The 14,065-nt window shown below is 34.2% G+C and overlaps 1 long non-coding RNA gene across 1 annotated transcript; it reads left to right on the top strand.

Moving 5' to 3' along the window:
• Nucleotides 1-1,107: 1,107 nt before the first annotated feature.
• Nucleotides 1,108-7,152, top strand: LOC127873919 (uncharacterized). Its single transcript, XR_008046437.1, has 3 exons — nucleotides 1,108-1,245; nucleotides 4,102-4,173; nucleotides 4,995-7,152. It is a non-coding gene; the product is annotated as an uncharacterized LOC127873919 (long non-coding RNA).
• The last annotated feature ends 6,913 nt before the right edge of the window (nucleotides 7,153-14,065 follow it).

Here is a 14,065-nt window from a genome sequence, read left to right as displayed (position 1 = left end):
CAAGATAAGGATCCATACCGGCTAACATTCTAAAACATTTGGTATGACTGCAGGGGTTCTATGGTTTGTTTGACACACACACACACACACAATATCTTTATTTCTGTCACGTTACATGATAATAACAGACATGGCATAAGCATAAACATCGCTATTGGTCGTGAGACTGTGTTCTATCACATGATATTCGATAAACATAGTTGAAAGCATGTTTTCAATAACAGAGACATAATTGGAATTGTATACTATAACCAAACTTTAACTTTGTAAAAATGTCGTACCGGGGACAGTTGTGCGTAACATTTTTGATCTTTTTATTATATGTATGAATTGAATGAATATTGTTTCAGTGATACAAATTTAAACAGATTATTGTTTGCATTTATAGATGTTTTCCGCGGTAATTTTATTAGAATATTTTACCTTTATGATATAAGTAAAGTCAAATAAAGAAAAATAGATAAGTCCGAAAATAATAATGGAAGATATTAGTATTAAAATGAGTGTAGTAAAAAGATCTAATGAATTGTAAGAAGCGTCCCAACGCCAATGATGGTAAATAGGCAAAAGTATCAACAATTTAAAGCATTTAGTAAAACGCACAAAGACATAACTTTGATGCAATATTCGAAGCTGGTTATAAGAAATAAAACATATACATATAAATACAACACATAGTACACATATTGGTTACATCTGTTAGAAGTTAGAAGTAGATTATACACGTGTTTAAGAAATTTGGTCATACGTTTTTTAACGAAATATAGTCGAAGTGCATAAACAATTTATACTTGTTTACAATTAAGCATCTAAAAAAAGAAAAAAGGAACATCAGGTGAATGTAGTCGGAATTTACAACTCATTTGAAAGAACATGCAACGAATCAAACACTACAATAATGTACATTAGAATAAGAAATTAAATCGTACAACAATAATAGAAGTTAAATTGCGTATAACAAGTATGTTCATTGGATAATTTAACCTCATCGAATCGAAGAGGTGGATTTTAATCGAATTCGTTTGCTTGAGTGTGGAATCAGTGGCATGCAGCCTGTGATGTAATTATTTTTAGAACAATCGATGTACCCAATTGACATGACCTACATGCCGAAATCGAGATCGCGTGAAGATCAGAGTTGGGTGTGTGTAAGCAGTGCGTTTATGAATGAAATTGAAAATTTTGCACGTGCTCTGCAAAAAATCACATGCGGGATTACTAATTTGGATTTGCCCTAAATTGCAGGTATGTATGTTTATTTATTTTTATTTAGTCTCATGGATTTATTTGTTAATTATTGTGTGTTTGTGAACGCATCCATAATTTTACGAGCAAACAAGCTTGTGCGTTTAGCCATGTTAATGTTGTTGCACTGCATTAATTCAATGTATTTGATGATATTTGGGCGTGTGGAGTAATATCTCGGGATCAATTGACGCCTTTGTTCTGTAAAGTGTGGGCACACAAGGACGTAGTGGAATTCGTCTCCTAGTTCTCTTAATCCTAGCATGAGGCAAAAGGGGCAGTATCTTAAGTTATGAGGAATGTTAGACCATCTTTGTTTTTCAACAGGCAGATTGTGGTTAGCAATTCGGAATTAAACGAGGTTTGTTGAAAGGTTACTTGGAAGTGATGTTTTCTACTTTTCGAGTTTAATATTGTTTTTGAACAGGAGAAAGTGTGTTCCTTTGTTTGACGTGTTCAGTTTTGCTTCCCATTCTTGTAAATATTGATCCATTAGAGTTTGTTTAATTGTCTGGTCGACGTTATTTGTGTTGATATGATTTTGGGCCTCGAAAATGTATGTATTTCCTGTTTCGTTGAATATCTGTTTAATGTAGTCGAGCCACTTGTAAGTTTGAAGACTATTTAGCATATACTTATATAGGATGTATGTGTATTTTGTGTGGTCGTCATTTATTATCTTTTACCAATATTTTATCATGTTTGTTTTGATTTGTATTTGGAGTGGGTATCTGCCCAGCTCTGCGTGGAAGAATGAATTGGGTGTTGATTTTCTGGAATTTGTTATTTTCTTAAGAAAAGAAATATGTATTTTCTCCAGATTGTTTGTGTTTTCGTATCCAATTATTTCAGTGGAATATGTTAGAATTGGTAGGATTGTGCTATCGAATAAGGACATTTGCAAGTCGAGTGGAAGATCGAGATTGTTTATTCCTGTGATAGTAGATGCAGTGCTTTGTTGGCTTGTTCTTCAATATGTGTTCTTGCTTTAAAAAAACTTCCACTGTGACCAAAGTATGTTCCTCGATATTTATTATTGTCTACTATTTCAATAAGTTTATTGTTTATTTTGAATGAGTATTTATGCCAAGTTCTTTTATTGGTGCCAAATATTATGACTTTCGTTTTATCTGTATTTACTGTTAATTTCCATTGTTTACAATATTTTCGATTTGGGGGAATCTGCTAGGAGAATCGTGTCATCGGCGAACAGTATGGCTATTAGTGCAAGAAAATGCATTGTTTCTCCATCATGGTATTGAATTTGGATCCCTTTGTTGTTGCTATTTTTAAGGTATTCGAGTAAGTCATTTAGGTAGTAGGAGAATAAAAGAGGAGAATAAAAGAGGAGAAGGTTGTCCCCTTGTCGGACACCCTGGTCGCAGACAAAGAAAGCTGAATTGTCATATGTTGTTTGGACACATGATTTTATGTTGTCGTACATGTTTTTTATAATTCGAATGAATTTTCCTTGGACATTGTTGTATATTAATTTATGGAATAGTTCTGCTCTGGGGATTAGGTCAAAGCATTTAGTAAAGTCTACAAAGCCCACAAATAGTTTACTCTTTAATTTTTTCATGTTGTTTATAAGAAAATCTAGGCAGAATATGTTGTCTGTCGTTGAGAAGTTTTTACGAAAGCCAGCTTGATTTTGGTTGATTATGTAATTTGCATTGCTGTACCTTGTCAATCTTTCATTTAAGACGGATGTGAATAATTTGCCTAGACAGGATAAAATCGTTATTGGCCTATAGTTTTCGGGGCTATCCCGTGGGCCTTTTCCTTTGTATATTGGAAAGATGTAACATTTTGACCAGGTGTCTGGTATAGTTCCACTGTCAAATATCATGTTGAAAAGTATTGTATAGATTGGCAACATCAGAGTTTTCGTGGCTTTAATATATTCATTGCAAATATTGTCCGCCTGGCTACATGTTTTGCCGTTTTTACATTTGTTGACCATTTTATCAATTTCATCACGGGTGATGGGAGAGTTAAGGGTAGTTTCTGTGTTGTTGTCGATTATATTTGGGTCAACTCTATTGAGGTCATGGTCACTTGTGCTTTCATGTGGTGTTGTGTTTAAGTCTTTGAATTATGTATACAATTGTTCGATGCTTGGTTTAATTTCATCTTTGTGACTTTCCAGTGATTTTAGGTAATTCCAATAATGCTTCGGTTGTTTGTTTTTCATGGTTCGTAATTGGGTTTGAGTACGATGTATATGTTTTTTGTGATGGAAATGCACGATCCGTTTGTATTCTTTACTTGCATGGTTCAGTGCGTTTTTATTGTCTGATGTTTTGTTTTGATTGTAGAGTTTACGCATTCGTTTGTAGGTTAATCTCTTGTTATTATATTGAGGCCCGTACCAGGGTTTAGATTTGATTGAATATGTTGTGTGCCGTTGGTTTTTATGTTGACATAATTTTGGTTGAAATGTTTGCACGGCTGTCGTATGGAATAGTTGTGCTATTTGTGTAAGGGCCATATTGATAATATTGTTGTTGTTGCGACTATTATTTTCGATTTTGATTAAATTGTCGTGTTGAATAGTATAATTATTGTTGTTATTGTTGATGTTGTTGTTGGAGGCTGTTGTGTTAAGGAACGTAATGTTAGATGAAGTAGAAGAAGTAGCAGAAGTAATATTAGAAGAAGTAGAAGTAGTAGTGCAAGAAGTGGTAGTGGTAGTATGAGCCGCACAATTTGTAGTATTAAGTAACGAGTAAATTGGTGTTAAATCATGATTTTCTAAATTCGAGACAAATTCGGCTTGTTTATCTGATTTCCATAACCGATTTTGGTGTTGTTTTGGGTTTTGATTTTTCATAATCTCGATCACTTTTGCAGGTTTGAAGTTCATGGACAACACAGAATGGCCATCAGAGAACACTGGGTCAAGTCCTACGATTTCAAAGCTGTGTAAGTATTTTAGGGTATGTACTGAGCATAGGGTGTAGTCAATAACAGAATTCTCTTTGAATGTTGAACGACCTATATTCTTATCTTTACTAAATCTTCCATTTAAGATGAGTAGATTGTTGTTCCTACAAATATTTATTATGACTTTGCCTATTGCGTTTATTTTAGGATCGCACGAGCTCCTCGTTATATTCATATTATGTTTGTGTAAATTATACTCATGGTTAAAATTATTTATCATGTCATTGTCGAAACCAAAGTATTCGGACAAGAAATCATCGAATTCTATGAAGTCGGATAATTGGGCTGTATGACCGTTAGTGTCGCCTGTTATTATAACGTGACTATATTTGTTGCTCATATCAGTGACCTCTATTTCGAAATTATTGAGCTCATCTTGGTTAAAGAATCTTGATGATTCTGGTGGGATGTACACTATCCCAAGTAAGACGTCGTGTTCGATTGTAATGCAACCTTTTTTTGAGTTTTACCCAAAGGATATAATCGGAGTCAGTATTGATAATTTCTACAAATTTGAATAATTGTTCTTTGATAAGAATACCCAGACCACCTGATTTTTTTATGAAATTTCATTTTTCGTGGTTGGGCTATAAACTCAAATCTATCAATTTTAATTATATCATGCTCGTCTATTTTGCATTCTGTGCAGCAAAATATGTCAAACTGATTAATATATTCAACAAAGTCTGGGTAAAAACACATTTTCTTTAGTCCACATACATTTAATGTTCCCATTTTTATAGTTTCTGGAGGATCTGATTTTAATGTTGTACTTATTGGGTTTTTGCTTACATTTTCAGGAACGGACGTTTTGCACGGAGAGGCGTTACGGGGAGTGTCCGGGGAGCGGGAATTGGGGAGTACACAGTGTACACCAACGCCATCTGTTCTGGGCAAGGTAGCGCCAATGAATACGTTTGACTGTCAATCCTTTGGATTTAAAATTGTATTGTCGCTCACAACATTGGGAGTGTTGGATTCTTTATGCATCTGATTGGTTTGTGCGTCTAGTGTGCGCTGTAGCGCTTGTGTGTGGCGGCAGTGGCGTGTTTTGGAAGACGATGGGTAGCTTAGGCATGCATCGCATATATATGTGGTGATTGAGGAGTAAGACGTATCTGGTAAAAAGTGTACGTTACTGGATACAAGACTGAGACTGTGAGTGTTATTTGGGAAGGGCTCTACGTTTATGTACGTATCGGCTGCGGGAGTGCATTGTGCGAGGGTTGAATTGTCATTGGAAATGATTGGACACTGAATGACATTATCAAAAATGGAGTTAAAAATGGAATTTTTTACAGACTTACATTTAAACGTTGTTTTATGTTGATCATATTCTATGTTATTATTAGGGTTAGCAAATACATGGTCACAAATGGTTTCACAAGTATTATAAGAATATTCATTATGTTAAACAAATTTTTTTTTGCTAACAAATATATTGTCAGTGAAATTTGATGATAAAGCTTTGTCAAAACTGTCGTTTGCCATATGCGGATTCACTGTCCCCGTGTTCTCCGAGCACATTATTTTGTCTACTGTTGGGGAATTGGGTAGGTCGCACTGTGTCGCCTCTTCATCAGACATGTTTCCATCTTTGTCCGTTAAAGTCAGGTATGATGGCTGCGTTGTCTTGGGTTTGGAAGGTCCCTTTCCGCGAGGCGAGTTTGATGATGACCTTGATCTCGGCGAAGCCGTGGGATTCGGCATTTTGATGGTTAGGTCCACTGGCTGTTGTCTGGATGTTTCGTCTGCCAATTTTCTGGGTGGTTTGTTGGTATGTGTTGGAGGACTTTTTTGAGCGGGTCGTGGTAGCTGTTGGGCGGTGTAGTGTACTGTCTGTCGGAGCATTTCTACACTGAACGCTACGGAGTAGTGGATGCGTTCATTGGTATTTGATACTCTTGACCCCTTGAGAATAGGGTACCACTCTGGGAATAAATCCTCGACGATTCGCCCGTTCACTCGGAGTGCTGCTGGGAAAAGCATCTGGACGTTCCGGGGTCCGTGTTTGGACCTAGCGTCCTTGAATTTGGGCCATAGCTGCTTCCTGGCGTCGCTTATTTCTTTGGGGTAGTCTCTCAGAATGCTGAAGTTGGTACCGGCGAGTCGACGTGCGCTGTTCATGAGGTCGTCAACTTCACCTGGGTGGCTCATCATGACTCGAATTAACCGTGGTCGTGCGTTGTTTGTGCTGATTCGTCTGCCGACACGATTGGCGCGAAGGACTGAAATCTCACCCCTGTCAATATCAAGTGACCTTCGCAGGAATTCATGAACTGTATTACGGCAATTCTCGTTTTCATGTTCATCTATTCCCGCAATAAGTATGAAGCTCTCCCTCTGACGGGCCTCAAGCTCTAATGTTTTGTATTCGAGCAGTAATACACGTTCGTGGGTAACGTTTTGGGCGGCACAATTGTAATACAAAGTCGACTCGATATTGTCAACACGGCATTTTAATAGACCCATATTTTTCATACTATCTAATATTGTGTCAATTTTTTTCTCTAACTGCTGGAAGTTATCATTGGTATACACCTGTCGTATTGGGGAACTATCCGCCGAAGATGAATGTCTGAAGGTCGATACCCCACCTGCTGACTCCTGACGTTTACGTTTGTCATTTCTTGATTTATGTCTTTCTTCCTGGGAAAGTTCGCTATTAAGTGGTGCAAATCGTGAACCCATACTTATACCATACGAATAATCTGCTTGTGCTCTGTTCATATTGGTAAAATGTGCTAATAAAAAATATTTTTCATTGTTTACGATTTCAATGACACGTCTCACGACCGGAAGCTCGTCATTCAGTCAGTACTTCTCGGACAGTGCTCGGAAGCATTACCATAAGCACTTATAGTTCTTAAAGAACGGTCATGTTCATGATGTTAATGTATATTGTTACTGTGTTGATTTTATATGTATGTATATGAATGTGACTGCAATAAACTAATAAACAGATTAAAAGCAAGACTTCATCTGGGTAATATTTATTTTTATTTCTTTATGGCGTTTTTTTCACCAATCAGTAATACAATTTTTAAAGATTTGGTACAATTATGTTTAGATAAAAGAATAGTAAAATTATTTAATTAAAGACCGAATTAATTTTAGAATCGCAAATTCATTTATATTTGTTTATGTTTGTTTTTTAATAAATCAGTAATACAATATTTTACAAGACTTTGAATATTTATTATTAGCATTAATCGAAATTAAGGCTCTTCTATTAATTCAGTTTTTTAAATCAATATGTATAATTACTATTATCGTTTTTAATAAATGCACATAATCTTTAAATAGTTTAGTATTGATTTATTTAAATCGTAAATTTACGTTCAATAAAATTACATTTTAAATTCGATCTACATTTTTTGGTTTGGTACCTAAAATTATTCCTTTTAAAAAGTTCAGTGGTAGCTCATTTATGCCCCTAAATTCTTTACTGTAGGATTTGCATTAATTAATCAATTAAACATTAATCACCAGTTTGCAAATATATGCCCCTGATGTAAGACAATAATAGGTGGCATAAACACCTCATTGTTGGTATACCTCTATAAATATCTTTTTTACCGAATCCTCCACAACATTTACTATATAAATACAATTTTCCGAACTTGTTATTTACCGAAACCTCTAGTACCCGTCGATACTTTACCGCAACTTTAAACATGCTGTAGTAAATGCACTGTAACACTCTGTAAGACGCCGTTACATTTTAATGCATCAAAATTAATTTCGTTTCACTTACATGCAGTTAATTTTGAGACAGATCTTGATAAGATTGATTCAATATTCGTTCTTGCTTTGTCGTCGTTTGTTTGCATTTTCTTCTGTTTAACGTAAGACTTTTAATCATATTCCAAAGATTTTATGAGTTGTCTATACAGTATAAAGAAGTGAAACTCCAGCTGCTGGAGCAGTATTGAATTTTCATTAAAAACAATTAGTTGGTCCTTTATTTAAGGCAAGTGACCGATTGCCCAAACAGTACAAAACAGCACAATACAGTAAAACTTCCATTTTATCGATAACATAGGAATAAATTACATGGCAAGCTGTGAAAGAGAAACAAAATATCCGTATTTAAATAAACATTGGCTTAAAGTTTGCAATATGTTTGAACAGTTTGATATGAAGAGGTGTACTAATATTGAGTACTTTCTACTCAAGCGAGAAATTGCTGGTTTTGTAGAAAACAAGATTTTTGAAGACTAAAAGGAGTCATGGTTACAAGATGTAAATAGAGAAAGAGCCCGTAGTGGAGGTGGACAAAAACAAACTAAGATTCTATAGAATTTTTAAGCAAATGTATGAGGTTGAACCATATTGTTTACTTGTGTATAATAAAAGGCACAGAGAGGCTTTGGCAAAGTTTAGAAGTGGTACAGCTCCAATAAATATAGAAATTGGAAGATATACAAATACACCTCTCAGGAATTAAGAAAATGTAACTATTGTAAGAGTATAGGTATAAGTGTTGTGGAAAATGAAAAACATGTACTGCTTGATTGCCCATTAAACAACGGGGTTAGACGAGAACTCATGACTGAACTACTATCTCAGTTTCAAGTAAAGGAGCCAATTATATATGTGGATATTTCAATAGCCGTGTTGGACAAAGAAGTGATTTTATTTTACATGATTGTTATAATGTATGTATTGATGATATTGATTACAGTCCTGACATAACTTTGAGCAGGGCCTCATTGGACCATAGGCATAACAATCATTGGATTAATTTGCTAGATCTTTGCAAAGCTACCGCGGTTTACGTATTGTTAAAGGGGCCTTTTCACAGATTTTGGCATTTTTTAACTTATTCATTAAATGCTTTATATCGATAAATGTAAACATTGGATCGTAAAAGCTCCAGTAAAAAATCAAGAATACAATTAAAAAAAGGAAAAGAACATTGCCCGGACCAGGTTTCGAACCAGTGACCCCTGGAGTCCTGCCAGAGTCCTGAAGTAAAAACGATTTAGCCTACTGAGCTATTCCGCCAAGTACACATACTTGACGTATTTTATACCTTATATAAGCAATCTTCGTAGTTTCACAAAATTTAACGACAAAAACAGAACTCTCCAAATTATTCAATCGTTTCGCGTTGCAACGCTTTATAATTTTTAGGTTTTAAAATCGTCAAAAGATGCATATAATGGCTATATTAGACCATGGTAAATGTTCAGTATTACTGTTTCCTCACAAATATCATAACTAAAACGAAAATATGCGAATCTGAAACAACTTTTTTCAATTTTGTCAATTTACCAAAGCGTGAAAAGATCCCTTTAACGGCCGGCTCGGAAATTCAAATCAGTATACATTTGTGTCCAACAACGGGTGCTCAGTTATTAATTATTTGCCAACCGTTGATGGTCATTTTTCACAAGTTTCATGCTTTTTTGTTGGAGATTTTAATGAATGGAGCGATCATGCCCCAATACTCTTTACATTAAGCTGCAGTCATAATAGGCTTGTAAACACTAGTCATAAACAAAATAGATGTAAATGGAACGATAATTTTAGGGATCAATTTCGGTCAGGTATTATTGGTAATCTGACAAAATTTAATTCCATAGTAAATAATATTAACTGCGAAAGCAGAGAATCTGTTAATAATATGATTAATGATTTTACTAATACTATACGGAGTGTAGCCGATCCACTTTTTTTGTAAAACCGGCTATTTGAAAAATTACGTAAATTTTAATGTAAATAAACATGAGGAAAATAAGTGGTTTGATAGCGAATGCAAAGAAGCGCGTGTTTGCTATTTAGAAGCCCTGAAATTATTTAACATACATAAGACGGATGCTTTTAGAATAATTTTTTGTAAACGAAAAGAGGAGTATAAAAATATTGTTACCAAAAAAAGCCTATATACTACAAAAATAAAATGCGTGAACTTGAGCAGATGAAAAGGTGCAGACCTAAGGTTTTTTGGAAACATTTTAAATCAAAATCATGTAAACATTCAAGAGATATTTCTTTGGATGATTTCCTCAAGTATTTCGAAAATATGAGTACTGACATGTTCAACAGTAGCAATGAGGAGTCTGAAGCTTTTAATGTTTATAATGATTTTAATTTGCCTAATGATGTATTTCCAGAACTTGATAGAGAGATCAGCATTGACGAAATTATGAATGCCGTACAATTTTTGAAACGCAGTAAATCATGTGGCAAATACACTTTGTTAAACGAATTTTTTCTGGTAAGTATTGATATTTTATCGGCTCATATGTGTGACATGTTTAACGCAATTCTTAATTCAGGTGCTTTTCCAGATGCGTGGACTGAGGGAATTATTATACCAATTCATAAAATAGGGTCAATAAATGACGTCAATAACTATCGAGGCATTACTCTAGTAAGTTGTTTATCCAAGATATTTACAACAATATTAAATAAGCGTATCGAGAAAGTCTGTAATGACAATAACATTATTTCGGACGCACAATTCGGATTTCAGAAAAGGCGATCTACTATTGATGCGGCGTTTATTCTCATGTCTTTAATTCAACATTACTTGTATAAAAACGAGCGCTTGTATGTTACTTTCGTCGATATGATGAAATGCTTCGATTCTATTTATAGAAACGGCCTATGGCTTAAATTGTACAAATCCGGAATTTCCGGTAAAATTCTTAGAATTGTACGGGATATGTATAGTAAAGTAAAATCGTGCGTAAAACAGTGTTCCTAATATTCTGATTTCTTTTCATATGCAGTAGGGCTTCGTCAAGGTGAGGTAATGTCACCTCTGTTATTTTCTATATTTGTGGAGGACCTAGAGTTGTTTCTACAAAATGACATAGAATGTGGCATACAAATTGACGATATTTTACTTCTACTTCTACTTTTTGCCGAATACATGGCTATTGTTGGTAAATCACCGAGGGAAATTCAGACTCAATTGGATAATTTATACGAGTATAGCAAAACTTGGGGTTTACAAGTAAACACAGACAAAACAAAGATTATGATTTTTCGTAAAAGAGATGGACTATTGCGCTCCGAAAAATGGACATATAATGGCATACCAATAGAATCTGTAGATAACTTCAATTACCTTGGGCTGGTATTTAAATATACAGGAAACTTTAATCTTAATCAAGATCATCTAGCCGGAAAGGCCCTTAAAGCGATGAACCTTTTATTACACAAATGTAAAATGTATGACCTAAAACCAAAAGTTCTATGTCAACTATTTGACGCATTCGTTGGTTCTATTTTAAGTTATGGGTCAGAGATATGGGGCTACACAAAAAGTAAAGAAATTGAAAGGATTCACTTAAAGTTTTGTAAGAGTTTACTTAATGTCCCCAAAAATACATGCACTGCCGCAGTCTATGGAGAACTGGGTAGCTACCCTCTGTTTATAAATCGCTACGTTCGCATTTTAAATTATTGGCTAAAGATTATTTCGACTGATAATATTATTTTAAAGCGTATCTATTTCCAGGCTGTAGCCGATTGTGACGATGGTAACCGAAATTGGGTACACAATATAAAAATTATGCTTAACGAATACGGACTTACTTTCTTATTTGATAATGCGCATTTTTTAGATGTAAATTTATGTGTATGTACCTTTAAAAACAGGGTAATAGATAACTTTAAACAAGAATTGTCTCGTTCCCTTGAACGTAGCTCTGTGCTCGATATGTGTAGGCAGTTCAAAGTTACTTTAGAATATGAAACATATTTAAACGAAGTCCCTAGAAGCCTAAGATATTATTTTTGTAGATTGAGAATGTCTGCCAATCCTTTACTAATCCAGACTGGGAGACACATTAATAAACCTAGAAATGAAAGATATTGCTTGTACTGTTTAAATAACAACACATTTGATATAGAAGACGAATACCACTTTGTATGTATATGTCCTTGCTTTTCCGATTTAAGAAAAAAGTATATAAATAAGAAATATCGTATACGACCATCAGTGTTTAAATATAAACAGTTATTGAAAAGTGTAAATAGAATTGAACTTATCAAATTATCTTCATTTATAAAAGAAGCATTAGGTGTACGTTCTGCCTTTTATAACAGTATTGTGTAATTGTTCATCTCCACTGCCAATTGGCAGTTATTAATAAACCGACTCTAATTAACTATTGTTATGTGAATAATACTTACTTCTTTCTTACTGTTTATAAACTGTATGTTTATTCAATAACCATTGCTGTAATGTATTTCTTATACACCATTGTTTAAATGACATGTTGTTAGTGTGTAAAATTCCCGTTGTCACTTTGTAAACTATTTCTTGTGTTATAGACGATGTACCATGTACAAGTCTGAAATAAACTATCTATCTATCTGTAATGAAGTACTGGTGGATGAGACAATAATAAATAAATAAATAAAATACAAAAACCATTCAAAATTACCGTTATTATCATTTATTTTAACAACGACCCGTATCGTCAACAAACTGTGAAAGGACGCAACTTTCATTGTAATGTAGTTCAGCGGGAGTGTAATAAACAATTGTATAAACTCAAAATATATGGTTATAGCATCACCAAATATATAGATAGAAAAGTACGGTCGATCGGATCACTGACAAAAACGATTACAATACTTCGTTTGATCGATACCTCTAACAATATTAATAAAGCTGTACTATTCAATGATATAGCAAATAATATAAGTCAATTTCCAAGTAAGAAAGATTCATGTGTATTGCAAAAACACAGGTGTGAGGCCGCGTTAGTGCGTACTTGCATACGTACGTGTAAGTGTGTGTTTCTGTGTTTATTAAAACAGTGCTACACCATGAAGAACTGTTAATTTAAAGGCTCTAAATATTAAAGTATATGCACAAATGGTATCTCTTTTGTTAATCACTATTCCGTTGCTTTACAATAATGTTGGATTTATGAAAATTCATTTATGGTACTGTCGAATCATGAATACTGCTGACTAGGTCACTGATTTCTGTCCGGCTTTAATGTTCTATCCTTCGCTTTAAACTTTCAATTGTTATTAACGAGATTACGTGATGCAAATATTGTTCCTGATTTATTACATCAAATTGCACGTTTAAAGTGGTGCGCCTTTTGATTCCTTTAGTTCCTTATCAACCATATAATTAATGCATGTGCTATCTTTCTATACCTATACACGAAAGGATTGCGATCTTTTCTTAACAGTTATACGGTACAGAGAAACAAAATTTTGCGTCACAAATCAATTGTGTGCTTTAAATTCATAATTGCAAGTTTGAATTTGTTTTAAAACATAATAAAGCAGGTAGTTATAGGTTTTCCTCAGTTTTTGACGATGCTGCGAAGCAGCTCGTCTTATTTATCATACCATGAAAAAAGTCTTCACAATGGCGACCAATGTAAAAGACCGAGCCAGTCCGATTGAGATAGTTCGATTTTTCTAATCGGCATACATCGCTGATTATTATTGATAAAGGTAAAGGAAGCTCAGCTATAAATATGACAGCATATTCTGGGGAAAAGATTTAATAATAGTTTGAAAACGTTTATTTTAAATTAGTTATATTCAATCCATTATATATTTATAGATCAATGAAACAACTATGCATTTTCTGTATTGTATTTGACATTTATCGTGATTCTGTAAATAAATTGCGAATGAAAACGTGTTTTATTAACGTTTAACGCGATCATGAGTGTAAAGAAAACGAATTATTTCGAACCTGCCGTTTGTAAACGTTATAGCGAGTATGGTATATAAACAGCATAATAGCCGTACGACATCTATGGCACTCGCTCTTATGCGTGCTTTCTCATGTTGCATATTTAATAAACATTTCAAACAGAGATTATAGAGCCACATCAGTGCACATACTATGTTTGATAATTAATTCGTTTGTTGG

Source organism: Dreissena polymorpha, chromosome 3, assembly GCF_020536995.1.
Source record: "Dreissena polymorpha isolate Duluth1 chromosome 3, UMN_Dpol_1.0, whole genome shotgun sequence".
Lineage (NCBI taxonomy): Eukaryota > Metazoa > Mollusca > Bivalvia > Myida > Dreissenidae > Dreissena > Dreissena polymorpha.
Note: the sequence above shows the minus strand (reverse complement) of the source record. Positions and strands in the feature narration are given on the sequence as shown.